The 25,638-nt window shown below is 37.6% G+C and overlaps 1 long non-coding RNA gene across 3 annotated transcripts in view; it reads left to right on the top strand.

Moving 5' to 3' along the window:
• LOC136290643 (uncharacterized) overlaps positions 1-25,638 on the top strand; it is a 49,598-nt gene that overhangs the window by 21,878 nt on the left and 2,082 nt on the right. The window contains exons 1-4 of one of the 3 annotated variants that reach the window (XR_010721273.1): positions 1,855-1,962; positions 22,919-23,094; positions 23,204-23,278; positions 25,032-25,341. This is a non-coding gene — a long non-coding RNA (uncharacterized lncRNA). Of the gene's footprint in view, positions 1-1,854; positions 1,963-22,918; positions 23,095-23,203; positions 23,279-25,031; positions 25,342-25,638 lie in introns of those variants that run through there. The other 2 variants (XR_010721274.1, XR_010721272.1) reach the window with 2 other exon arrangements.

Raw genomic sequence — 25,638 nt, 5'->3', positions numbered from 1 at the left:
CAGCTTATTGTATGTGCTTCTTTAAGTGACAAAATATAATGAAACTGAAAGCATTGACATTAACCCTAATAAATAAATCTGGAGACCCATGTAGAATGCTGCTAAATTGCTGGGAAGTTTTTCAGGAAAACTGGGAATGGATTCATAGTGAGGCTTTTCTCGTAAGATGTACCAGAATCTAAGGTAGTATTGGAGTTATTGCTCCATGTTGAATATAATCCTTAAAAAAACTCCTGCCTCTCTCATGAAATGTTAGTTCCTATTTATTCCACTTGGCATTTAACCGTCAACAAAGATACCTGGTGTTTAAATTTAAAATATATTTGTATGTAATTATATAAAAGTCACATATTTAAATGGTTTTCTTCCTAGATGACACACAGAGACCTGTCAACTCCACCTTGACATATAGAATTAAAACCATTGCCCTTTTTCCCGTCACTATCTGCCCATATAAAATTGTGTGTCCTTTTATAAAACCCTTTTAGGTACTGGAAGGCTGCAATGTGGCAACAGTTTCAAACTGAAAGAGAACAGGTGTAGATGAGTTATTAGGAAGAAAATCTTTACTGTGAAGGTGGTGAGACACTGGAACAGGTTGCCCAGAGAAATTGTGCCTGCCCCATCCCTGGAAGTGTTCCAGGCCAGGCTGGGCCCTGAGCAACCCAATCTAGTAAATGGCATACCTGCTCATGGCAGGGATTGGGGTAGGCTGGAACTAGGTGATCCTTAAAGTCTTGTCCAACCCAAGCCATGCTATGATTCTGTGAATGCCCAGAGGCTGTCAGGGAGCAGATATTTTTGGTTTTGATAAGTTGAGAGCAAGTTTTATGATGAGTTTATATGATGCAGGGGGTTTGGGGGTGTTGGTTGCAGAAGGGCAGACACATTTGTCTTCCCTGTGGAGGCTGATGCTCCTCCTGCCCTCTTTGAGCTGAAATAGTTCTCATACTTAGAATTCCCAAATGCAGCTGGGTTGATGTAAAGATTTTTTTCTGAAGCAGCCGGATGACTTGTGATTGTCCAAAAACTTGTGAGTTAAGTGAAATACAAAGTTTGGGTTTTGGTTTGATCTGACAAAGGAGCATTACATTTTTTGTCATTTCACCATGGTTGCATTTCTAGTAGTGTCAGATCTTGAAAACTTGCCGCCTTTTGAACCAATAGCTGTTTTAAATACTGCCACATCTACAGCCAGTAAGTTTTCCTCTGAAGATGCTTCCATAAAGAATAGGGACTAAAGCTCTCAAAGAACTGGGTTTCATTTGAGCTGTTTTTACATTGGAAAATTAGTAGTTTTTAAAATCACATTTCAAAGAAGGTTTGTGCCCGTATTTTTTGTGCTTTGCACCTTTCTTGTCTGTACCACACTATCTGGGAATCAGCTCATATTGTGTTAAACAAGATGACTACTCTCTCATATGATGCTTTTCTTTCTCTTCCCTCTTGCTTCCCAAATTTCTCTCCAGGAGGAAAATGGTGTATATTATATTCTGTATGTATGTTTGAAAGGTCTTACATACACATGCTACTGTGCAGGTGCTAGAGATGGCAAAGCCAAAGTGGCGTATGAGTTTAATTCAGAAGAGACATTCCTTGCAAAAGTTACTGATATGAGGGAATGCTGATTATAATTCAGGCCAGGATCTGCTTTCTGGGGATTTTGCACCTTATGTGTCAGGCTTTTGATGATTTGAAGGAAAACTCAGGAGACTCAAAACCAGCTGGATGACAGCTGAAACAACTGTCATCTCTCAACAGCTGAAAGTTGCAAAACTGATAAACATACAATCAGGCAAGAGTGTAATGTCAGTGGCACCTGAGGGACAAGAGGGTGAATCAGCCAGGTGTGGCTGAGCAGTTTCAAACTCAGTGGCACAGCACCGTGCTACCAGCTGCTCCAGAACCTTTCCTGTGTATGATAGCACATTCCTCTGCTTCAACCAGCTCATTTTAATTAAGGTATGAAGTCATTTAAGTATTTCTTTGGCAAGAGCAATATGATCAGTGATTGTGAATGATCTTACTGCTGCTATTTTCCAAGATTTAGCACTTTATTAAAAATCACTTTATGTCATTTCTAATCACTGCTTTAAAGATTGTCACTTCTACTGCCAATTAAACTTGCTTCCTGGAATAAAGCCATCAGGAAAATAGAAGCTACATCTATTCAATGGCTACAGATAAGAGACTAGAGATTTTAAAATGCATGTTGGTGTTCCTGTTCCCTCCAAGGTTTTTAACATTTTTAGTGTGTTCTGCTGGATGCCTGCCACCTGTTTGGAAGTAAAAGCATTTGTCAGTTTCATTTTGCTGGGGGTATTGCTGTGTATTATAATAATACACTGTTCACCCAGAACTGTTGGTGTGTCTCTAAACCACCTTTCCTTTGCAACAGAGTATTTATTGACTTATACCTGCCTGAGGGAGCTTCTTCCCAGAAGCTGTCATGGGCAGAACAATTCCCACCTGGACTCTTTGCAGGCTGATCCTTGACAGGAAACACTTCCTAGCCCCTGAATGCTGTTAAGAACTTCGGTTTTCTTCTGATTCATCTCTCATCTTCCTCCTCCTCACCACTGCAGCTCCAGACAGGCTCAGCAATAAAACAGAAGGATCTATATGTTTACAAGCGGGATTTTAGGTTACAGATTGAAAAGAAAGATATTTGTGAAAATCTTTAAACTAGAATTTTATTTTATAGCTCAGATTCATAGCTTCCTAGCTTGCGTAATCTTCTTTCTACTCCAGCATCAGTGCTAGGAATTCAGTGTGCTGTGGCACCTTATTTCACAATGGTTTGCAGTTGCTTCTGAATTTTCTTCCAGCACCTCTTTCTGCCTTAGTGGTAAATTTTAGGAAAAGGATGAATTAACATGAAAAAAAATGACAGCTAGAAAGAGAAAAGTTGGGTCCTTTGCAGTGAATTCAGCTACCTCAACTGATAAGCTGTTTACTGGGCTTTAAGTGAAGCGCTTTTCACCGGATGGTTACTAAAGAGCTACTCATGTTTTAGCTCTTTCAAGGGATTGCACAGCAGCTGTTCACTTTGACTTTGTACTCTGATTTATATTAAATGTCACCACTCACATAACACATATTCTATGAAGTCTGTGATTTTTAAATACCAAATTTGTCTTGTGAGTATATAAGGTCATATTGACACAGATAACTTCTGTAGCCACATATTGGTGGCTTAGATGTATCTATGAGATCTGGGCTTGTTTTCAAGTGTGTTTTCTTAATCCTGTATTGGAAAAAGGGTGTTTGTTTTTATTTTTATATCTTTTATAACAAGTTATGCTAAACAGGTTGCGGGTTTGCAACAGGTCTAATTATACTATTATGTTCTTAACGAGACAGAAAAATGTTATGTTGCATACAAATGGTAATTACTGGAAGACTTAAAAGATATATTTGAAGAAAGATCAACTGGTAGCAGCTGAAAATATTTCAGCTGCTGCAGAGTTTGCTTTTAATGTTAGGTTGGGTATATATTCATACACAATACATCTAGCTACCGAGTCTGACTTAACTAGTAGTTGTCTTGCTTATGATGTTGAACAAACAAAACAGAGAAAAAATACCACGATTTTTTGAGGTTTACTTTCAGTCTTGGTTTTGTTTGTTCGGTTGTTTTTTTCCTTCTTTTTGAAGGAATATTATTATTGAAAATCTAAGAACTACAGAGTTTTAATGTGTTATCTTGAGCTGGGTACTGCTGAAGATGAATTTCACCATCCCTCTATCCACTTTTTTTAAGGTAGAACATCTTTAGAAGACTGGAGAGGTGGGGAGTGGGAAATCTTACTTTTACCAGGAGAGAATATTCTCCACAAATGTCTTCCTATATAGAGGCACAGAGAGAATCACCTGCTGCGTCCACAGTGTTATCATCCTTTTCTTGAATAGTTACGGACCACAAGGACCACAGAATAAGGGAGAGAGTTTAGGCAGGCCCTGTTAAGACTTCATTGCCATGTTTAGGCACTGTTTTTTACTCAGGAGCACTGGAAAGTGAGTCTTACCTTCCAGCTAAAAAAACCTTTCTTGTTTCTTTCTGGTAATATGATTCTTAATTGAGACCGTGCATCTGTGCATGCATGGCCTGATCTCTTCTTAAAAGACAGAAGTTTGTGGGGTTTCCTGAACAGGAGAAAACTCTATTTATAGTTGTTAATTGTTGCATGGGGTGGGATATTTCTGGTAATCCAGTGTGGTACAGTGTTTTGAGTACTGTTCATCTTTAACCCTGCTCAAATATATTTGAAAAAGAAAGTGTGTACTCACACGTAAGTTGACGCATGAAAATACTTGAATCCAATGTTGACCACCTGTCTCTATTGGAAAAATAAGAATAATAAACACCAGAAAATTAGCTCTATCCTTCTGCCTTGTTTTTAGTGTCAGGCACAAATGAGAAACTGATAACTCTTATGGTAAGAGCTGGTGCTTGAGAGAAGCTAAAACAGAATTATTTCTCCTTCCTCTAATTCATAAGACAATACTCAGGTCATGTAACTGCTGACTAAAGCATGGAGGTTTGTGCTTGTTGGAAGAACAGAGTTTGGTGAAAGTTTTTCACTCCCTTCAGGTATAATTTAACTGAAAGTTAGCTAACAAACCTATGCAATAAAGTTTCATTCAGATAATACTGTGTAAATATTACCAACAATTAACTATGATATGAAAATCTCTCTAGTTTAAATATTACTTTGTATGGTCTTAGTTTGCTTCAGCTCTCTCCATGGCTTTCACTTCTATCTCCAGTAAGCAGCCAGAACCAATATGCACTCTAAAGCCATTGGATCTGCACTTCCAACACAGAAATTTACTGCTGGTCTGATACGATTATAGCAATAAGAAGAGATTGGTGTGCTTCATGGTTGTGCAATTCATGCCTTTCATGGTCGATTTTGCCCTAATCCCGCTAAGTGCTGTGCAATATTTGTAGAGAGTTACTGAGTGACTGGAAGACAACAAGTTCAGTTACATGTAGCTCCATTTTGAAATTGATTTACTTCTCTGGAGATATTAAGTGAAGCTTTATTGAGGGTAGTACAGATCTCCTTTGAGGGTTAATTGTCTAGCAACAGAGAAATTCTGAGTGGCACTCATTTTTTCTTTTAGAAGATTATAGATTCCTAATCATTTTGTACCACCACCTTTTTCTGCTTCTATTGGAACAGTTACTCTAGTTCATCCTGCTTACAAGCCTGGAGTTTCATATTAGTTTCACTGGCTGACTTTTCTCAAGTATCTGTAAAAATCCTACAAATTCTCTCAGCTTTGACATTTTTGCAACAATCATGGCATATCCACAAGGTCAGCCCTAATACTTTGGAAATGAGGCCTGGAACATTTCTTTAAATTGTGTTGTAGAAGTCTACAAAGGAATATCAAGTCTTCCTACCAAATGTTTGAAAACTTGATTTTAGAAGCTGTAATTGCAAATCATCACAATTTGTGTGTCTGAGGTGTGGAGGACCTAAATCTGATTCTAGAACCAGATTATTTCTCCACACTGTTTTAGCAGACCACTGATTTTTAAACTTCAGGTACAAAGCAGTAAGGTAATATATATCAGAGTGAGGGTGAAGAACTTGATCAAAACCTTACGTAGAAACGTAGCTGAGGTTTATGACATTGAAAATAACAAACAAAATACACAATTAAACAGGATTGATCAAGACTTATCTCTTGAAACTGTTCGAGGTTTTTTTAATTAAAGAAACCACTAGATTATTGGGAAAGAATTGGGCCTGTAGGTTTTAGTGTGCATTGCCATTTTGGTAAGTTCTCTGACACTTGAGTTGGAACCATGCACATCTGATTCGTTTAGTTTTTGTTTGGTTTTTTGAATTTGTTTCTTTGTTTTCCTTGCCGTGATCACTTTTGACTTAGACAAAGATGTTTTGTTCAATATCACTGATTGTTTGGTACTGGTATTGCTTTCTTCCATGTATTTTGCATCTGTGTATAACATGTTTTTTTGGTGTAGGTCATAGGGTTGCTAAAATTCTAAGTCTTTGCTGAGGAAATCCAAAAATCAATGTTTTGGGAAAACAAGGATCAATAGAATTAAAGATTCTTATTGGGGGAGAGGGTGGATGTAGTGAGGGAACAGAATTATTGCCCTTTTTCTCTAGAAAGCTATTAAATTTTCAAACAGCTTGATGCATGCTTAGACTTCCTATGTATGTTTTTTAGTAACATAGAATAGAAACCCACACAGCTGTCTTTTACAGTTAATTTTTGTATCTTCTCAATGCCGCCAAAAATGTATTTTGTTTCTTTGCCAGGAACTACATAGAAAATTCTGCAGGTTAAACTTCTGTGGGTATACTGGAATAAAAACTGGGTTGATTTAGTTGGTTGGGCCATACATTCCCCCTAGTCAGTGGGAACCTGATCCTTTTCTACAGATTATGTAATTTGTATTGCTGGTTGAAGAAATTATATGAAAATTTGGGTTATAGGGAACCTGGAGTTCAGTGACTTACGAATTTCAAAGTAAAATACGTCTTTATACAGGAGTGCTCATTTCAAGGCACTAAACCAGATGTGGAGCACTGAATTTGTCTATAGTTATTGCAAACATTTAATTGATGGGATGGGTAGCTCGTTCCTGCAGACCACAGTACTAGCTGGCACCTGCGGAGAATGGCATTGACACTTGTGTAGGGGCAGGTAATAACACTGATTACATTTTGTGCTCATACACAAATGTCATACTATGCATACAAAATTTAAAAAGCTAAAACTTTCCCCGGGTCAGGTACCATTCTCTGTTAGTTCAGCTGTGTCCTTTTACAAGCTGTCTTTAGTGCTTTCATTGGTTGTGTTCTTAAAAGGCAAACACTGCTCCCTTTGGAGGCAGTTTCATAATCAATAGACTTCATTACAGGCAATGTTTTCCCTCATTTTGTTCATTTTATTAACCCTAGATGACTCTTGCAATCTCTTAGGAATCTAATCCCTAACTCTCTTTGGATCACTTCCATTCCTCAGCCCCCACCCTTACCCCACATAGTTTGGAGATACCACACAATGCCTCGTAGCAAAAAGTTTCAGGAATTAACTTCTCTTTGCACTGTAGAACAAAGAATGCACTTAATTATTTATCTGATATACTTGCCAAAACTATTGCTTTTTTTCCTTAATGACTTTGTTTCCTATTATCTTTTACTACCTGGTCCCATTAGGGACAAAAAATATCCATTTTTTCCTTTTTTTTTTTTTTCCAAATGTTTGGGAGAACAGAGTTCTTCACAGGACTAGGTTTGGAGGATGCAATGAACATACATCTGTGAGGGATGTTAGATTTCCAATTGCCTTCCTAACCAGCACTTAAAATCTCTTGCAATGGGAGAGATAAAAAGGCTAAAGTGATGCAATGTAGTGGAACACTAATCAACCTGTTTCTTTTATATTCTTTATTCGCATAATTTGATAGAATGGATCCTTTAACAAGGACAAGATTAAGTTTGAAGTGAGAGATTTTTATTTTTTTCTTCAGTAGTGTAGGAAATAGAGCATGTATGTGAGGATTAGCTCAACCCAATATGCCTCAGTTCATGAAAGATCTTTAAAAGGTGAATCCTCAGGTAGTTGACACAAAAGTGCTGTGAGGAAGGTGTACACTAAACAGTTTTTTTTTCAATTAGAATACATTTATTACTTACATGGGCCAAAATATTTGCAGGAACATGTTGAAGCTCTCATTCTTTTTCTAACTTGCCTTAAAAACATATCTCAGTATTATCTTATTAATGACTTCTGTTCTGTAATAATATTTTTGAACCAGAAGCCGGTATATCTTTTCAGATGGTGGGAAAGATGGTGTTTTCTATGGTAGAAAACAGCTAAAATTGGAAGCTGAATTCCTTGAATGTTCACCAAGATAGAGCAAATTATTGGCCTCTCTTTTTTTTGTAATTAGAATGAAAACATTGAACCCAGTGAGAAATAAGAGTATGAGAAAATTAAAAAGCAGATTTATTTAATTCTACTTGCTTCTGATCAGGTCAGAAAATGGCATAAGCTATTTGTGGCCTGGCAGAGTAGGAAAAAAACAGTAAATGAACATAAAAAACATATTGTTGGTGTCTGAAATAGTCCATAGTTGCCAGAGACCTATAATGACATTTCTTTAGAAGAGGGCAAGAAGCTGCCTTACTCAGCACTGCCAGACAGGGCCACACCCCATAGATTCTGCTGCTTAAAATCAGATTCTATAGTTTTTGGTATAAAAGCAGTAGTAATTTTTGATTCTTGTAACTCTTTATATTTTTTCAAAAGCAAAATTTAATACTGCAGAGGAAATAAAATAAAGTCTCCCTGCTCACTCTGTATTCTGAAGTACTCATATACCAGGACCTGAAGGGATGATCAGCACAGGATTCTGCCTGCACTGTTCAGTGCCCTGAGGTTATGAATATTTATTAAGAACCAAGCCTATTTCATAATTTACTGCTTTCTCACTGAACAGATTGAAGTCTAGAAGCGTAACTATAGTTAGGGTGATAAGGAAAATTATGACTCCCTATTAAGTCCCAATATTTCCTGCTAATTTCAGTTTCCCTCTTGCTTGAAAATATGGATAAGCCTTATCTTGCTCAGCTATTTTCTGATCTTTTTTTTTCAATGGGCAGGAAAAGATTAAGATATGTCTTTATTGCGGGATTTAATGCTTAGACCATTTTTCCAAAAGTCACCTGTGACTTTTCCTTCAAAGACCAATCTGTTCCTCAGTGACTGAATTCAAAAGGTCACTCAAGATCCTTTAGTAAGTTAGCTGTGTGCATTGATCCAGATCATAAACTTGTACAAAATATGATTCAGTGTGCATGCTCCCATGAAATACATGATTAATTATGTGGAAAGTCTTCACCCTGAAATCTGAACACTGCTGTGTGAGGCAGGAAAGAACATTTTCTCTCTCTGTGGGCTAATCATTTATTTAGAACTTAGAGAAACATCTGTCTGAGGACAGCAGGTGACCATGGGACATTAGCATTTCTAAAGAGGAGGAATCAGTTTATATTCCAAAGAAGAATATAAACCTTCAACCTGTTCTGTGAATTAAGAGCTGGTACCAGTTTTAGGTAGGTATCCCTCTTTGCTAATGTAGTTCTGGGAAGAACTTGAGCTTTTTAAATGGAGGGAACAAAAAAAAAAAAAAAAAAAAAAAAAAAAAAAAAAAAAAAGGAGATTGAGAGGAAGAAGTGTTAATGCACAAACTGTGCTTCTTCTTGTTGATAGCAAAATGGAAGAAAAAGCTCTTGCAATACATGGGATTGAGTAAAATGACTGAAAAACATGAGCAGCTTTACAGTTCAGTATTCAAAGTGAGAGACCATGGAATAGGATCCAAAAAACTTACCTTGATTTTTTTTTAATTTAATACCCTTGGTTTTCTTGTCTTTGTAACACCTTGTGTATGTTTGGGATTGCGAATGAATAGTTTATTCTTTTCCCAATCCCTTTATGTAAGGTTTGTTCAGAGTAAGACTAGTACACACAATTCTATTTTACTCAAAGAGATGATTAAAAAAAACCCCCAAACCAACTAACCAACACCAAACAAAAAACAAAACCACAAGCAAACAAACAAACAAAAAAAACCCCAAAAAAATCAAACAAAAAAAAAAGACAGGAAAATTATGGATAGCTGGATAACTTTTATAGAGATCTAAGAAAATCCTTGTTGTTATGCAGAAGAGGTTCCTTTGTGAAGCTGGAAATACAGGTATGGGCTTTCATAAACAAATCCACATCTGAGACATTTCTGGTGATCAGAAATATATTTGGCAGAAAAATCATGAATGGGAATAACAATAAATTATTTTTTCCACATCTGAATTTCAGGAGCAAAGTAAGATTTTTTAGGGTTTTTTTGTTTGTCTTCAACTCTCACCTTTAGACAAACTATTATTTTTCTATTGCCTTACAGACAGGCCTGAGTTCCAGAAGAGACAATTATGATTTTTTTCTGCTTGACTCAGGCATTGGACTCTCACACAAGCCTTCTAGAGACTGCAGCTGATCACTTATCTAAGGTTTATATCACTTCTAAGGCTGCATTTATTCTAGTCCAGATGGTGTAAAGCACTCACCTGCAAGCTACTTCTTTAGCAAGCACCTTCTCTAGACCATTTTGATAATTGTAATATCAACTCTGTCCTTATAGGCCACCATTATAATTGCATGTTTCATTGTTCAAAGTGAGATGATAAATATGCTATTTGTAATGTTACAGCACTTCTGATTGCCCTGCTTATTGGTAGCTTGTTCTGTTCCACCTGATAGAGGAAGAGGAAAAAACTTTAAACAGGCATGTTTTCAATCAAGTCATATCAGATCAAATAAATCCTGTTTTGAACATTATTTAATAGTCATCATCTCTGGTGACACTAGAAATGCAAACAAGTGCTCTGGCAATGCTGAAGAATGAGTCATGACTAGAAAAGGTTTATTAGTTTGATGGGGTTTTTTTGTTAAGTATCAAGTAGTTGTACTACTAGGACATTGTTTTGATAACTCTATGCAGTCTGAGTCCCTGGTAAACATTCAGACTGAGTTTTCAAAATATGTACTGAAGAGCAAAGTGTGCTACATGTAGGTATCTTACAGACCTACATCTCATCTGTCTGTTGTTTCTTGTAACTCTCACTGTCTACACTACTCCTTGCTGCCTCATGTGCATATTGTATATTTTCTGGGGGAAATAGCTGCAAGTAATTTTATATTTGCAAGCTTAGAATGTGCCATCCACCTTCTGGCTTTGCTGTATGCGTTCATTATATTCCAATTTTCCCTTGACTGCCAGAGTAATTTCTGTTGTCACTATGAGCAATGCATTAATTTCTCCTTTTAGATGAATTACTAGAGCACTTCCACAGTAATGAAGGAAGGATATGACTCTGTGCATCCTCTAGTATTTGGGACCCCAGGATTTATATCCTTCCCTCACAATAAGAGGGAAGAAGGTATGTTTCTGTGAGAGGGCAGAGAAGCAGGAGCTGCTTATAAGAGTTAAAAAGAAGTATTCATAACAGTGCTAGGTATAAGAGTCAAGGCAATAAAAAGCTGAGCCCTGGCTCTGGATGCAGAGAACCTGCACCTGACACAGGAATTTCTGCCAGCAGCACAATTTGGTTTTCCTCTGTAGTCAGGAAGTTCAAGCAGCTGCACAATGATTACCTTAAATGCACACACTCTAAAGTGGGGGCTACTGTTGGTTCTTTCTTTCAGCTGCATCCAAGTAGGAAAAGTCGGTATTTGGGTTTCTCTGTAGCCAAATTGTAGATCTGCCACAATTTAATGTACGTTTTTCTGCTTTTAAGGTTAACCCAAGAGCAGTGTACATACTTTGGAAAGTAATTGCACAATAAGGTTAGTACTCCCTAGTGAATATTTTGTGGCCCTATGCAGTACACTATCTGTGATTTTTTCCTTTTTTTCTGATTTGTGGTGGATTTTTTAGTTTTGTTTAGTTTTTTACACTCAAGAAATTATCCAGGCTAGTGGTTACTGCAGCTGCCAAGACCACTCTGCCCTGAAAGAGAAGAATACAGAGCTCTTGAACTTTATAGATCCAACTGTACCAAACTGTACACATTTGTGTAATATATGATGTAATGAAGGAAAGCAAAATTTTTCTCCTTCTTTCTTCTTACCATTACTAGTTTTATCTGGTTTTATCAAGGATTAGCAAAATATGCTAAGTTTTGATCTACTGCTTAGTTTTGAAAAGATTTCTTCTTGGGAGGATACCTTAGAATTTCTTTTCGCAGTCTGTGAAACCTACAGAAAATTATAAATTTTCTTTGGCAATCTTTTATTTGAACTGAAAGAAAGCAAAATAAAGGTAATTTAAACGGAAATTAAAAAGAGAGAAAATGGTCGTCTGATGGGGTTTAACGGAAAAAGCAGACTAAAAGGTTTGCTTTGGTTTAGCTAAAATAGGTTTCCTGACTGTTCCTAAACAGTTTTCTACTTGTGTTCCTTTTGGAGAACTTTTTCTCTTCTAGATTGGATATTGCATATTTAAATGACTGTTTCAAAAAATGGAGCTGATTTAGAAATTCTTACCTTGAATAAATAGTTGTAATTGGTTCCACTCTCTCTCTCTCTCATGTACTTACCAGCTTCTTTTTCTCTTTTTTCTAGCTCTTAGATGGTTAAGCTGCCAAAAGTATGCACATAACATGTCCTGATTCTGGTTTTTTGACAGTTAAATCACACACAACTAATATTTTGCCAAATATTAGGTTTTAAAAATTCTGGATGCATCACCCCAGTCTAATATCTAAGTTAATTATACAAAGGAAGAGAAATGAGGCAGAGGGAGTAAATTTTTTTCCTTTTTTTAATTTTTTAAGGCCATTCATGTCTAAAAGCAATAAACAACTATTTGGACTTCTGGTCTAGAAAAGAAGGCACATGTTTTATTTCAGCTTTTGCTAGATTTTTAGTACATAAGTACATTAGCATTTATATTAGACTTTGACTTGTATTTCTTCCTATCTTGCAGTTCTCTTCTTCGTGGCATGCTTTGGGTATCAGTTACAGTTCAAGATGAGAACTCTGGTTTATTTTGAGCATTCCTTTCAAAATTATATTCTGCAGTGAAGCTGTTAAAAAAGACAGTAGTCATGACAAACAATTTGAGATACAGATGGGTGTTCAAAACATTGCATGTCCATTTTTTTGGGGGTGACCATAAACCTTTTGTCAGATTAGGAAGATGACTTTAGAACTGTGTCTTTTTTGAAACAACATGTGGTCTTCTGGAAAAGAAATATTTACAGATGTTTGTATTGAAGCAAAACTAAATACACAAATGGCTAATCTTTGCATCTTCCCTTGTTTTTACACCACCACAGAAAATAGACCTCACACTATCAAAATGAATAGAAAATTCCCTCTGTTTTGGGGGACAATGGGTTGTTTGCTTCTTGGTTTGTTTAAATATTTTACTAAATGGAAGAGAAAGAGCAGAAAGAAACTGAGTTTCTGGTAGATGATGAGGTAGCTATTTTGACCTGTTGCTGACAAAGAACCAAAGTGCAGACGTGGTGGCTGTAGTGAATGATTTTACTTTTTATATTGCCTTAAAACTGGGGTTGTTTGGGGAGTTTCTGGACCAGAATTGTTTGTCTTCACTCATTCTTGGTGAAGGTAGACCTTTTATCTAGAGCACATCTGACTATCTGCATAGTTAAGTTTCTAGGAAACCTGGAAAAAGCTTTATAGACAAGCTGTTCCAAACAGCCCAAATGAAAAAAAGGCCTCTTTTTCTGGAGGGAAGGATGATCATTTCCATGGTGAAAAATTGTTAATCTTGTAAGTTTTGAATTCAAATTTTGTAAACATGTAGAACTCCAAACATGTTCATGTAAAAGCATTCTGATTTTGCTTCAGTTATGTTCTCTATAAATGGTTTTATATAAAATGACAATGTGAGAGTCTGCAGCTCAATTTCATGTGTGTAGAATTATGTCAACAGGATTTGGCAAATACTTTGTTACATCCAAAGATATGGTCTGTGCTTGCTTCAGTCTGGTAACTGATAAAAGAGAGTCAGCTCTGCTGTAGTACAGGTAAGTACAGCACTGAAATGCATACAGCCTGACTTCTGCAGCATTAAAAAAGGACCACATCCCATAGGAACAATGTTGGTAGCTCATCCTCCATCTTGGGGGTACTGGAGCATATTTTGTAGTCAGTCGAAAGAATTGCTCTATAAGATTTGATGAGAATCCAGGATTTTTCTGCTTAAAGGACCCCACAGGGCCAAACACATACACAGAAAAGGGATGTTAATATCAGGTCTTTTGGACATCAGGCACTCTGAATCAAACAGTGCAAAAATCGAGACAGGGTGGAAAGAGAGAGGAACAAGATTTTACAGCTGTATTTTTTATATGAAAGGACATTGTTTACTGTTACGTAAGAACATAGTACTAAAGGGAATCTTAAGGCCGTGCAACTGGTGAAAGAGGGATAATTTTCCTCTGTGTATTCCCATGACTTTCCTGTTTCTGTGTCTCTGAATATAACAGTGTCAATTTAGCCAGTTTGCATGTCAAAAAGCATTTACTTTATTTTTCTAACTTGGTAAATGTGTTCTCTGCAGTGAGAATCTAGATCTATATGGGAAATGAGATCACATTGTCAAATTCCAGCTAGAGTCTTAAGCACCAGACTGTATACATTCTTTTCTACCTTTCTCTTTCATGACACTCCAGCTCTAATATGTCTGGGTATGAGGAATATCCCAGTAAAGCACAAAGAGCACACCTCACTCATGAGTCCCATCAGGACTTTCCCAGATGTGGCCTGAAGGGTGTTCAAGGTATCCTGAACTATGAGGATTTGACCAGCAGTACCTGGTCAGCTCCTCTGAGCTTAGGTGGCATCTTGGAAGTGCCCTGGTTTTCCTTGAAGGTCTGTGGTGCCTGCATGGTAGAATCAGATCCCATGAAGTAGAAGTAGGTAGGTCGGCTGAGGACCTGGGCCTTAACATCTGTTGAAGAACAGTGCTGTGGCAGTGAAAGCTCTATGTGCATTCTGATACAGCTTAAGTGGGAAAATTGATTGAAGGCTTCTGACAGACATTTAGGATGGATTCATTACACGCTTCAATTCTACTGGAAAATGTTCATGAATCTGGCCAAGACATGAATCTGTTAGATTCCCTTCCTCTTTTGAAGTTTTGAGCTATTCATGTTACTGCAGACTGGATTTCCACTGATGTTACCTTGCAAGCAAGTAATTCCCAAAAGGTAAACTGTAGGGGTGAATGAATATTGAAAGACATGATCTATATAAACATGAACTCTTCAGCAGATGACTAACAGGAAAATTCAAATCTAGTTCTTGACCTGAATTGAGAACTCTTTCTGTTGAAGCTGATGAGGGACTGCTGCCATGTTCTCCATTGCTAACTTTGAGTAGAATCAGCAGCATGAGTGAAGTTAGGGGCTTCAAGGATCTTTAGTAAAGATATTGCTACATATCAGGACACTAGAGTTCAATTAGCATTTATGATATGGGATTTTCTAAGTTAGGTGTTGCACTACTGTGACTAGAGAGTCTTTAACCAGAAAACTGTATTGGAGATTTCACGACAGTTTTGAAGTTGTTAAAGTGTTTTTCAAAATGGAAAACCAGTTAGACTTTGTTTCAAAAAAGAAGTGTAAGAAAAAAGCCCTGTTCAAATGGTCTCTGCTGTAAGAATTTCTTATGACTGTGAAGAGCTATATACACCCTGGAACTGAGAGAAGGAAAGGGCAAAAGGTGGAAGATTCCACCTCTCAAGTGGAGGAACCATACTGCATGGTTCTGGGAGTCACTGAAATAGGGAGCCTGTTTGTGGAAAGGAGGATGGGATATGGAAAAATAGGGCAGGAAAATCAGCTTTTTGTAAAAAAATATCTGAGCAGTAAAGGGAGAACAACTGACATCAATATTGCACTTGGAAAAAGCCAACAAGCTTGGAGTCTGTTGTGTAAAGATTTCTGGTATTATGGTAAAAATGTGTTGCCCCTCACCTGATGTCTCACTGAAGACAAAAAAAATCTTTTAATCTGAATAATAATTGGCAATACGAGTTCATTTTCTTTCCTCTGTTTTTAGCCCTGGGAAGTGTACTCCAGAATCCTGTGTATTGGACAGCTAAAGCTGAAACTGAAAGGGATAAGAAAGGGAGGGATCATTTTTTTTGTTTTGTTTTTATGTTTCTAAGGCAACTTTCAATGAATGAAGATGATTTTTTAAAAAAATATCTTCTTTTATTATAAAAGTCTCATGCTTGCTTATCAGAAAAAAAAAATATTGTGCCTAGTGCAGGGAAACTTCCTTGTGGGGAGTAGAATTTAAATATTTTGGGTCTCATAAAATATTGTAAAGTACAGCACAGAATGTTAACAATAATGAGAACTGGCAAAATCCTTTCTTTGGATCACAGACTGTGCTCTGTGTTACTGAATGCAGCGGGCTACCTAAATCATCACCCCATCTTGCCAAGCCCCGTGTTATTAAGTAGCAGCTGCAGTGTTAGAAATGAAAGAAAGGGTCATTGAGGTTCTGTAAGGGTGAGAAATGCAGGATCCATGCAGCAGCAGCTGCCAGCTGTTGCAGTCTTGTAGGACAGTGGTTGTAGACATTTTGTAGACATTTTGGTGGTTTTGTAGACATTTCTGATCAGGTTATCATTAGGAGAGGGTGTTATGGATGGATTTGAGTGTGCTATGTCATATCTTCAGATTTGTGGCATGACAAGTTCTAAATGAAATATGGTTGTTATAGGAAAACTAGTATTTCTTACGTATCTTTGTAATGTACTGCAAGAATCCATTCTTTTATCAGCAAAGATAACCCTAAAAGTGCTAAAGATTGTAAACATGAGCAAGGAAAGTTAATGGAAAGTTTATTTACCAGGCATTTCAAAAACAGAAGAAAATGGTGGTGAGTGATGGAGACTTCTGCAGGATGCTACAGCATATGTTATACATTTTTCAAAAACTCAAATGCAGAGAATTTCTTTGGTGTCCCTCCTGTTAAAAGATTTAAAGGAAGGTTAAAAGTGATGGGCTGCAGTACTTCTGCATAGTTAGTTCTGGACATATGCTGCAATTTCTTCAAGCCAATACACAAACCCACAGTTTTTAATCTTATAACATAAGGCTTTATATCAGAACAGAAGCCGGCAAATTCAGTTTTTCCAGGTCAGATTCAACATCTTCTTTGGAAAGTCTGCCTTGCTCATAATGTGAGTACCTTATGGTTACATCGTGTACTGTCCCAGTGTCTGTTTTTGTCAGTGCAGTAACATACTGTACCAGCATGGATGTGTGTAGTTGAGGATAAGGATGCTCAGGCAAGGTAGAGGCCTAAGCAGTAGGCTTTTTTCTGCATATTATTGCATGTGGCACTCCACCCCCCAACAACATGCACAATTATATTTTTCTGTAAAGAAGGTAGTAGAAGAAAATGTCTAAATCTGCATTTAAATTTACAATTGCATTAGAGATGCATATATCAGAGATGTTTTTTAGGAGTAACCAGTTCTCGCTCAGCTTGCAAATCTAAGCTCTGCAATCTCTGAAGTCAGTTTGCTCATGCCCCTGCTCCCCTCCCTGGAGCCAGTCCTGCCTGGGACAGGTGTCTCTGCTGGAGTTACAACTTTAGCCACTTCCACTGAATTTGGACATAGCAGGGAGTGGTATTTTTTCAAATCCTGCTGCTTTCCATCCTGTAGAGTGTACTTGTCATCTGGACAAAACAGAAGAGCCATAGCAGTTGGCAGCTGGATGTGTTGGCAAAAGAAAAGGAATTTGTAAGTAATTTTGTCTGAAATCTGTTAATTGGAGAGAATAAATTGATAATGAAGAATACAGGAAGGTGATTGTTGAAGCTTGTAAATGTATAAGAGATGTCAAGTGATATGGCACAGCACTGAAGGAGAAGCTGTAGGAGCGGAGCTCATTTGAGAAACTTTGTACATTTAGCCACTCAAAGAAATAAGAATAGTTTTGTGTAGAATACAAAAAATGCTCCAGAGCTCTCCACTTATGCTGCACAGTTCAGTCACACTTGAATTCTGCTTGATGTGGTTCAATCATGAAGACTTGGTGTTTGTTAGTCTTAAAGCACATTGCAGATCTGTAGAGGAACAGCTGTTTAGCAACGTGAAAAATGTAGCTAACCCAGGTCTAGAAAAGTATTCTATTCTTAATATTTGAGTGATCATCAGATAAAATTAACTAACCAGATAAAATAAACATTTTTAGTCAGAAATGTTAGAGATTGTACTACTTTTATCTTCTTAAAAATGGAGAGGAAACTAATAACAGAATAACCTATTTCTATGTAGCATCATGCAAGTTAGTTAGAATTTGGCAAAAATAATTACTACAAAAGATGTGAATAAGCATGGTCTGTATGAATCCTGTCCTGAGCTGCCTTAGCTGATTCATAAAACACAAATTTGACTGTGGAACTGATTATTTTCTGCACATTCAGGTAACATTTACACAATAATTGGTCATGAAAATTCCTTTTGCTAATGATTTTTATATCACCCGGTGTAGCTGTGTCTATATTACTATAGACACAGCTATGTGTTACTATTACCGTATATTAGTATACTGTATTACTATACCGTGCTTTAGGACATCCTGGATGTACCAAAGAAATGCTGACAAATCAGATCATTCAGCTGTAAAGTTCTCCTTGTGATCCCTACTCCTCCGTTATGGCTTACATTATCACAGCCCCTCTAATTTAAGCTCTCACATTTTTATGGAGGGGAGTAAGAAATATTGCCTAAATTATATAGCCCAAGGAAAGCAGGCAAGGAATATTAGCATAGGATAAAGCAGGATCTAAGGTACACAAACAAGTGCTAATTATTTCTACATAAATAGCAGGTAAGCATGGGTTAAGGTAGACCTCACAAGGTAACTGTGAGGACAGCCTACTTAATTGTTGTTAAATTCATCAAAAACTTTTACAGTAAAGAAATATTTGAAAAAGTCCAACAGTTTTGGTTTTTTTTCCCCTTCATTCCCCTGCTCCAACCCCTTTCAGGTAAAAGGAGACAGGAGAATACCATTCAAATAAAATAGTCCCATCATATATGTAATATAAAGAGAGAAAAGTAGATTTTTATAGTTTTCCATTTTAAAACATTTTTATGGATCGGGGTACTGGCAGATCTCGTTAGCTGTGTTTTGTGCCAAAAGCTTATATAGTCAGTACCAAATAACTAATAGAATATAATTTCGATGTGTGCTATTAAATGTGAATAAGTGTGCATTGACGACAGCTCAAAACTTAATTTCACTAATGTTAATAAGAGTTTATAGAATATAGAAATAGAAACAACACTAGAAAAAGGAACATTTTCCTAGCATAAGAAGATTTGTAAGAAGACAGTGCTAGCAATGCAGTATTTTCCTCTTCCCCTTTCATAGATCTGACAAAAGCATTGGATGTGGTAAGTTGCTGTGCTCTTTGCAGCCTCACAGAAAATCCTTATCTGTTTAAGTAATTTGTAGTGGACTTCAGAACTGCTTCATATGAGTACCAAATGAAGCTCAACAGACCATTACTTTCCACAGGATAACTCAGAGTCCATCTTGTAACTAGTCTTGTTCATGCTGTTCAGTACAGTGAGGTACATGATTGCTGTGACCTTCAAATGAGCATTTGGATTTTTGAAATTCACGAGTGTCACGCATTTTCTCCAAATAGTCCAACAAAGCTAAATGGACAAGTTAGGAAATCTTGATTGTAGCCACACATATGTTATCCACTCCAATTTCTGATTTACAAGTGCCGGAACAGAAAATTATTCTTCTCCAGACAGCTTTTAATTTGACCATCAGATGAAAACTTAGGTCTTCTAGAGGGAACAACAAAAAAGAGTGTCTGTTGACCCTCTAAACTGAACTCCTTGTCTGAAAGCAACTTGGTTTTTTTGGTTTTTTGCTGAGTAATAATGAATGGCTGCTGAGAAATGGACCTAGAAAAAAAAAAAAAGCTATTACTGACAGGCACTTTCAAGAAAACGCTAGTCTGGCATCAGGCTCTCCACCAGGTGTATTAAGGTTTTGACCTTCGTTTGTCATGCAGAATACCTCTTTGGGAGCTGGACAGGAGATAAATCTGTGGACTGGAGTTCTGCTATGGAAACAGCAGCTTTCCCCTCTCTGGAGAGGACACTGCGCAATGAATTGATCAGTGGCAATATTCAGACTTTATGTTCACCAAGGTATTACTGACTAAAGTCCGGCTGTGAGAGACCAGAGAAGCTGTCCATTTGAGCTAAATGTGAGTGCTCAGTCCCCGCACAGTAAGGTCGAATGAGTCACCAGGAAGCACAGTTACTGCCAGAGGGGTTTCTGAGGCTGCAAACGTGCTCTGCAACACAAAGCATGAGACTCTTCAAGAGCCCAACCACATGTAACGTAATGGTGCAAGCAGCCTGGCTTTTTGAGGGAGCACACGGGTCTATCTAAACTCTTTGACTGGAAAATCATTCAAATCCAAGGCTGCACCTGGCAGCAGGAGTGCCTTGGCCCACAGACAGAATGGCAGCATAAGTTATTTAATGCCTGTGTACTCACCAACCTTTGATTCACCTATGCTTCAAAATGCTCTCATCCTCAGCTTTGAGAATTTTCTTCTAGTGACATCAAGAATTATATTAACTATTATATTGTTCCCAATTTTAAACTTGCATCAAATTGTAAATTATAAGTTTCTGACTACTTGAGTCAGAGGTGAACCTATCAAAACAACATTTGCTTACAATGTAACTAGGATTAAAATTTTTATTCTCCCTCACGAGATCACCACAGACATTTCAGGGTTGGGAGGGAAATGTGAAAATTACATGTGAAATTTCACAAGGTTCTCTGGTAGATGTGTATGTGGCTTTTTTGTGAGAGTTTAGAGACTTGGACTGTCTTTTTTTTTTTCCCTTCAGGACAACACTGCATGTGCTTATTTTAATGTGGTAATTGGCAATATAAATAATAGACTTAAACTGACAGTGAATGTAAATGTGTGCTAAAACTAAACTATGTAAGATAGATTTTTTTTTTAATGTGGGTAGTTGTTTGCAGCAAAGAGATGGTATGAGGTGATTCAATAGCACCAGTGTTTTGAAGTGTTATAGCCAAATCTGCCAAAACTGCTTCTGTCTGAGACCTAGGTCCCATAAATACTACTTTGTGCAAGTCCTGAGATAGTACCCTTGTACCTTAGACATTTTTCCGCTGAGTTTACAGCTAAAAACAACTTAAGTTTTGCAGTGCTCTCTCTACCTAATAAAATGAGACTAAAATTCTCCAATTATGTGTTCATAAATATATTGTATTACAAATGTCAAAGGTGCACACCATTGTTCAAACAGGAGAAAAAGTTAGACTGTCTGTCTTCAAGTGCTTAGAATCTTTGGACCTTTTCCCTCCCGAAGCAGGGTTCTGCAGTTGCCTGTAAAAGGTGCAGGACTCAAGTCGATATCATCCTAAAAAGCATTAAGGCTCTATTAAATAAATGTACTTCTGCTAAGGAGCTGAGGAAAAAGCCACCAGTCTAACTTATTCCATATAACCAAGAGGGTGATTAAATGTTCCAAATATGCAGAAGTCAAATGTCCCATTTCTGCTTTAAATCTTTTCCTTTTATAGGCTGTGGGTTATACTCTCCGCTTTGAAAACCTGTGCTGTTTAGGAACAAGAATTTATTTACAGTTTTAAAAACTTGCAACTAATCTTGGATGAATAGTCTGAATTAACCTTTGGCAGAGAAGTTGTAATTTCTAAGCCAACACATAACTGTATTTTGCATTAGTTTAGGAATATTGGGTACTTTGAGGGGTTAAGGATGAAATATTTTCCATGATTCATATCTCTTTTAGCTTGAAAAGTCAACAACTCGATTCCAGTGTAGCCAAAACGGGTTTCCAGTCCAAAATGTCTCATTGCTTGCAATTAATTTGGGCTCTTGCAATTAGGGTTTTGTATCCCAATGCATTAATGCATGAAAGCAGCTGCACAATGAGTAGTGCCACATGTTTGAACTAAAAATAATCTGTGTATACTGTTGCTGTGCAAACAGTTGTACATTTTGGTCGCTGAAGATAATCTCTGTGCTAGAACAGCAGAGACGCATATGAGATGCAAATTGTACAACTGTGAGGGGACAATTGTGTGTGTCTGCTTGTGCCACTTACTCACACCCTGTCCCTTTCTGTCTTAGCAAGTATGCTGAATCCTGTTATTTAAATCCATGGAAAATTACATCAAAACTTATGGTGATAAACATACTTAGGCAAATGGAAATAACTTTATTTTCAATGAAATAAGGATTTTGGAGCTTAGACAACTGACATGATGCTTTAGGGAGAGGGGAAAAAGGCTGTGCTAGCTTAGAATGAATTCTGTCTTGCAGATGTATCTATGGGAGAGGGTAAAAAACCCTTTCAGCTGAAAATGGCATGCTTTCCAACTTTCTGAGCTCAATCCTTCCACCATGCTGGTTTTGGCTGGGGTAGACTTAAATTTCTTCACAGTGTCTAGTACAGGGCTATGTTTTGGATTTGTACTGAACACAGGGTAGATAATATAGTGATGTGTTTTGTTATTGATGAGCAGGGCTTACACAGAGCCAAGGCCTTTCCTAATTTTTGTACTGCCACGATGGCGAAGACATTGGGGCAGCACCAGAGGTTTGGACAGGACACAGCCCGGACAGGTGACCCCAACACACCACATATCATGTTCAGTGTGTAAAGTGAAGGGAAGAAGGAGGAAGGGGGGGGAGGACATTTTGAGTGATGGTGTTTGTCTTCCCAAGTAGCCACTGCATGTGATGGGGCCCTGGTCTCCTGGAGATGGATGAACACCTGCCAGCCTGTGGGAAGCAGTGAATTAATTCCTTGTTTTTCTCTGCTTGTCTGTGCTGCTTCTGCTTTCCCTACTCTCTTTATCTTAATCCACTAGTTCTCTGGCTTTTACCCTTTAAATTCCCTTTCCAGTCCTGCTGCTTGGGGGGTGAGTAAGTGGCTGGGAGGTGCCTGATTGCTGCCTGGGGGAAAACCACAACATCCTCTTACAGGTCAGTGTTTTGTGGCACCATTGAAGAGTCTTTGCCTTTCAAGAAACTCCTGAAAGTTTATTCTGATCCTCATGCTGTTAACATTCATGAGTGGCTTACCAATGGGTGACTCCTTTATGCAAACTTAGAGTAACCTTTGGGTCTCAAAAACACTTGCTTCTACTTCCAGCCTTGCATCTTAATCTCTGCTCCCCATTCCAAAGTAAATTATACAGAGGAAAAGATTATTTCTAAGTTGGTTTTTTTGTTGTTTTTTTTTTTTTTTTAAATTTTGTTTCAGTTCTGCAGCCTGTATCTTACACTGTGTGCACTGGTGGCTGTCCAGAGCAATACTGCACTAGACCAGAGCCTGGGTCTTCACACATGCTGGGCACTGCTGGCAAAGTGCACCATAATGGAGACTGTACCACATTCCATTGGAAGATAACAAGGCTGCCAGCTATCACTGCTTTGTTGGTAATAACATCTTAGGCATGTTGTCTGTCTGTTTTCCAAACTTCAGTACAGTGCAATGTGCTTGACTGCCAACAGCCATAACTGACAAACTTTGGCTGCTGCCTTTCAGCATGGACCCCTGTCTCCAGTCAAACAGCTTGGATTATAAATTTCCAGTGGAAATTATGAAACTCCATTCCTGCAAGTAAGTTATGATTTTATTTGATGTGATGCAATTGCAGGTGGCTGTTGATCACCAAGCAAAACCTGAGCAGTCTGTGTGTGCCCTGTCCAAGCACAATAGAATGGAAATACTGGTGAAAAGACATGCCCAGTAATAGTACTAGCACATAATTTATAACAGAGGATAATATAATTATGGTTTATAAACTAGGTACTTTTAACCATTTACCTGTCATTAGATAAATATCCAAGTATCTCTTATGTCTGTTAAGTTAGGTTAATGACAATATATTATCAAGCTGATACATACACTTTCTGGTTGTCTTTCTTCCAAAAATGCAGCATCAATTGAATACTGAAAGTGGAGAAAGAGGTGCTGGGATCCTGCACCTGAGCACACAAGAAATGCAGCATAGAGACAGAGAAGTGTTTAGTTTCCCATTCAGAAGGAGTCAAAAGAAGAAGTTTTTAAGTCTGGAGTGTTAGCTATAAAGAGACTTTGATTTGTGATTAAGGAAACTGATTGTTATTGCATCTGTTCCTGAGAGAATGGGAACAAAAAGGGTTATATTCCCTCTAATTACGATTACAGCTAAACCTGGTTATGAACTCCCTCTAAAGATGAAAAACTTGACTATTTGAGCCAGAAATAGTGATGGTATTTCATTATGTCTTTCTCTTATTTTAGACATGGTCTCTGCTTTTAACTCTGTGTTCATTTGCTCCTTTAACTTTTTTTTTTCTTTTCTTCCCTTTTGAGAGTGAGGCGAGTAATGCGTGCCCATGGGAGAACTTGCATTGTACAAGTGTTTCCACTCCATGTTGGCAGATAAGTAGATGCAGTTCTGGCATCTCATTTGTGCTAATTTGGGTTTGTTTACTGACTGTAAACAAACAAAAAAAATAAGCAAAAAGCTGTGAGATAGCAAATATTTTATTTGTACTTTTGCCAAGATGTACTTGTGTACTCTCTTTGTGCCAGGATTTTCAGCAATGATGGCATTAAAATATACTCTCTTCTCCCTTTGGTCATAACAACTAAACTAATTTCTTTTTATTTAAATTGGCTATTTTAGAAATGCTCTTATCAGTTAAACCAGCTTCTCTTTTCTAGAATAATAACATGGTTGTGTGATTAAATCAAAAGTTCATACTGCAGAAAAGATCTTGTAGAGCTAGAGAAAATGAAGTATTAATTTCATAATGTATTAAAGATTTCTGTTTCTCCCTCTCTTTACCATAGTCATTTGTTTGGAAAAAAAATAAGGTATGTTTGGCCCTAGAAATTCCTAGGATCTGAACTCTGGATTTTCTTTTTTTAATTTTTTTTTGTGGGGGGAGGCCTAAAGACCTCATAGGACAGAGGAGTGTGCCTACACTTATACTAACAACATTCCTTTACCTGAGTTTTATTCTCAGATTTTAATTTATAGACCATGAAAAAATGAACTAAAATATTTATAAACACGGGGAAAAAATTAAAGGATCCTTCAAGACTACCTAGAGTTGCAGGTTGTGTGCCTTCCAAAAAATAAGTGGTAGTTTAGTGATCTATGAGAATTTCTCTGTTGATTTAGATAGAGGTCTTGAGAACCAGCTCTAGGCTTCAAAGCCTACTTCCAAGACCATGTACACTGCGGGGAGTACTCGGGAGGGTTTCCAAATGAAAATAGAATCCAAACATTTACAAATTGTCTGTTTCTAAACAGACACCTAAATATGTCCTGCTAATAAATTGTCATAATTTTATTTTTTTCATCTAATCCTTCACTTAGGTCTTGGTGTCTTTTTTTCATCAGAATCTACATCCTAGAACCTTCTCTTTGTGGATCATGGAAAGGATATTGTTTTGAGTACAAAAGCCTCCTTGACTAGGCTGCCTGTCTAGCGTGTCCGGCACACAGGGGAATTTCCTTCTCTGCTTGAGGAGATATAGAATCAGAGGGATGCAGGCTATCTTGGAAACTGGGCTCTCTGCCCCCCCCCCCTTTTTTTTTTTTTTCTTCCCCCCCCCCGAAGGCGCATCAGCCTGAAGTGTTGGGAAGAAATGCATCATCCAGTAAATCAGAGAGTGATCATCAGAAGGTATGTGACTATTTATTAGCTTATTGTTTGTCATCGGTCTGGGATGGAGAATAGCCCAAGCATGTCAGTATTTAATATTAAATAGTAGCTAAAGAAATAATATATAAAGTGTTGGGAGTGGGAACTGAAAAGTAATGCTTCCGCCACTACCTTTCCTGGACCACAGTTCATCACAGTTTCCTTTGCTGACTGCTCCTCAGGCTGTGTGCATCTAACATTCACTGTTGCAGACACACTCTGTCTCAACAGCAGAAACAGAATGTCCTCCCTCATCCTCATTTTTGTACAGCAATATCC

Source organism: Chamaea fasciata, unplaced genomic scaffold (genome assembly GCF_029207755.1).
Source record: "Chamaea fasciata isolate MVZ Bird 193981 ecotype frontalis unplaced genomic scaffold, bChaFas1.0.hap1 SCAF_6, whole genome shotgun sequence".
NCBI classification, from domain to species: Eukaryota; Metazoa; Chordata; class Aves; order Passeriformes; family Sylviidae; genus Chamaea; species Chamaea fasciata.
The sequence above is the reverse complement of the archived record's forward strand: the minus strand, read 5'-3'. Positions and strand labels throughout refer to the sequence as shown.